General features: G+C 42.0%; 1 protein-coding gene across 1 annotated transcript in view; it reads right to left on the bottom strand.

Moving 5' to 3' along the window:
* The window catches only part of lrriq1 (leucine-rich repeats and IQ motif containing 1), a 40,660-nt gene that overhangs the window by 10,760 nt on the left and 26,577 nt on the right, over positions 1 to 3,323 (bottom strand). The gene's annotated exons all lie outside the window — the stretch shown is intronic.

Raw genomic sequence — 3,323 nt, 5'->3', positions numbered from 1 at the left:
GTGAACTAGTGTGTGTTGTAGCAGTGTTTTGCAATTGAGAACAAGCTAGCATGGTACGGTTAGCCACCTTATCTCGGCTAGTTATGTAGAAAGCCGTGAAGATTTTGAACAGCTCACCCGGAGACTGAAGGCAGAGGACATTCAAAAACCCATATCTCACTCAAAACGGCGTTTTTTTCCAGTTTGTATGTGTGTAGAAGAACCAGAGACAAAAAATATCACCCCAAATCCCAGAAAAAGTAATTTCTTTATAATATGGGCACTTTAAACTACGAGCATAAAACCCAAAATATAACCAAGTTTTAATACACTGAAATCATCCTGTTTATCATTAGACCTAGGCGTAATAATGACATTTTTTAACTATGTAAAAATTACTACTAAATACCAGCATAGCTTTGAAAATGTTCAAATGCTGTCTCGTGTAAATGGTCAGCATTTAGAGACTTGACAGACTTGCACTTTGGCCAGCTATTTGTTTTTCAAATTGTGTAATAAACCTGACCTAAAAAGCATAACACTTGACTAACTTTGACAGACTTGAAACTTGCCCCATAAGACTTTAAAACAGCTAAGCTACAGCTAACCCTTACCTTGTTTTGTATTGCATTATGAAAACCGTTTTGAGAGCCCTGTTTTCATGACATTTGCGGAATTGAAGAAGAATCAGAGCGTGTCTGAGACTGAAGGTGCCTAACTGTCTGTCTCTGTGACTGACTCAGATTGTGGCGCAAATGTCTCTTTGCTCTGCATGTTTCTTCCTTAATTGTGCCAGTGCTTCTCAAACATACCATGAGGCAAGCGCTCCGCTGCCTGAGATAAATAGAAGCACTGAGATTACGGGGTTGAAATTGAATGCATATGAATGGTGGTAAATAGTCTGACATTAAGATATTTTGGATGATGAATGATAAACAAGATGATTGTGTTTCAGTTGGACTTTGTAGATGACTTGAAGTGTGAAATCAAGTTAAGTGCTCAGGAGGTAGTGGTTCCAGGCTCAAATAAAAATATATACCCTTGTGTCCCTCTGACATAAGGACGGATGTTTGGTGGGGTTGGATCACAGTTTGGATGAAGGAAGGAGGCTTGGAAGGGGCTGTGTGTGCCTGGGGGGGGTTGAGTGAAAGGCGTTGGTGAAAAGAAGAGAAACAAGAGAGAAACGCTCATAGGCATTCAACATCTTCAACATCTGCAGCACCCAGACACTTGATGATACAAACCATCTAAAATAAAAAAAGGAAAGTGTGTTTCTATCTTTTTTGCCTGTAAATGAAAATGTTTTGTGGCTCTGCTCCATTCTCTCCCTCTCTATCTCCGTCTCTGGGTATGTAAGCTGATACCCATTTCAAGTGGGTTACTCATGTCCAGCACATCCACACAAAGAGCCCGGATAAAATAAACACGCCGCGCCGGATATCTTGGAAAGAATCTGTCATGGGTTTGGGGCTAATCACCTCCAGAAGGTGCTTGACTCAAAGCCTGAAACGTTAGCCCCTGTCGGGGAGCGCTGGCTGGACCGGGCTGGGCTGGCTAGTCCCCGGGCACTGGGGATGGATCCGGAGGAGGGGGCGCCTCCCACAGGTCAGGACCAGGGGAGCAAGAGGGGAGACTGGCCTGAGCCCGTTTACAGAGACACACCCCCTCTGCCACCATTGTTGCCGCTGCCTCACGTCAGCCTGTAAAAAGGCAACAGGAGTCGTCTCCTCCAGAATCAAGCTGATTAGAGTTACGCATTTTACAGGATCCCTCTCAGTTGAATAAGAAAATCAAACTGAGGACACGGGGTATTAAGCAGAGAATGAAGGTTGATGTTCTAACCAGTGACCCCTGTTACTTTATCAGATGATGTAGCAGCTTCATTACATTGCTCGAAAAGAACACCAGTCCTGTTTGATGAATTATTAAGACAAGGGTGGAGAGGAGAGATAAGGACATTGGAAAGAAACCGAACTGGAAATATTGTTGTTACGTAATAGGTCATTTGGATGGAACCTGTTCTTGACTGCCAGTTGGCTAAGAGCTTCTCCACAGCTACACTGTGACACAATTTCAGTGTCAGTAATCCCAATGTTGGAAACTTTAAGTAATACACCTGCAGTTAAAAAAAACTTGTGATAATGTTTGGACAAAACATTATTAGTTTTAAAAAAATCTACACTTTATCTCTGCCAAATGCTAAAGATAAGTTTATCCATCATTGTCTGATGAAAATGCCTTGTAAGTATAGCAATGCGCTGGCTGCTGACAATTTTGAAATAAGTTGTTGCTTGATCTTTGGCTGCACCGCAATGGATTAGTTTCAAGGGAAAGAAGGCTACTCCTTCACAACTATTCTACAAACAAATTACTAGAGCGATCCACCCAACAGAGATAATGTGGAACGAAAAACATCCCAAATTTGTGTGATTTGTTCCCTGTTTTTTTTTTTTTAAGTGTAACATGAAATGACATGCAAACATACTGTATATCTCCACAGCTAATTAAGGGGTATTTCATGCACATGGCAACATTGGACTTGGGCCAGTCACTTCACTGCCTGTTGGCTAACGCCGTTGTTGCAGCGTCGCTCTGACTGCTGGATGACTGCGAGCATCATGCTCTCTGGATGTGAGGCCTTGACCCTGGTGGGTGGGGGTGGGGGTGGGGTTGGGGTGCAGAGGAAAGATGGAGACAGGCATGATAAAAGCCAACTTCCCCCATGTCCTCCCTCCAGCTCTTCCCTCCCTTTTAAGTCTGGCTATGGACGTCACAATGCCAAATCATCTCTCCACCTCAGGGCAAGGCAAGAGGCCACAGCAGGAAAGATGGAAGAGACATTTTCCTCTTCTCTAAATAGTAAACTACTTTCACCACAGTCAACTTGTAAGCTCTTTTCAAGATTGTTTTTACTATCCATAACAATAAGAATTAAGTCAAAAGAAAAAAATAATGCATTTGTGATGAGTAAAAACCTGTTTGGCTATGTGAAACCACTTATACAGACCCCCTTCGGAAACATACAGGCACAGTTTTTGAGGTAAAAACAAGAACAGTGAAGCAGTACCTGTGGGCTCAACTACACTTAAAGAGAAATTCCGGTTTCATCCCACCTGGGTCTCATTTCCCTACAGTATGTGTTGTTTTCGGCAATAATTTGTCTTGATAATAAAGACAAATCCGTGGTCACTCATTGCTAATGCTTCATGTGCAGAAACATGACAGACTTTCAGACTTCGTCTCAGTGAGTTGCCAGATCTCAGGAACTTTAATAATTTTGTGTCATTCTAACAGAAACTATTGCCAAAACTATGAAAAAAATATAATAATAATAATAATAATAA

This window comes from Etheostoma spectabile, chromosome 8 (assembly GCF_008692095.1).
Source record: "Etheostoma spectabile isolate EspeVRDwgs_2016 chromosome 8, UIUC_Espe_1.0, whole genome shotgun sequence".
Taxonomy (NCBI): domain Eukaryota; kingdom Metazoa; phylum Chordata; class Actinopteri; order Perciformes; family Percidae; genus Etheostoma; species Etheostoma spectabile.
Note: the sequence above shows the minus strand (reverse complement) of the source record. Positions and strands in the feature narration are given on the sequence as shown.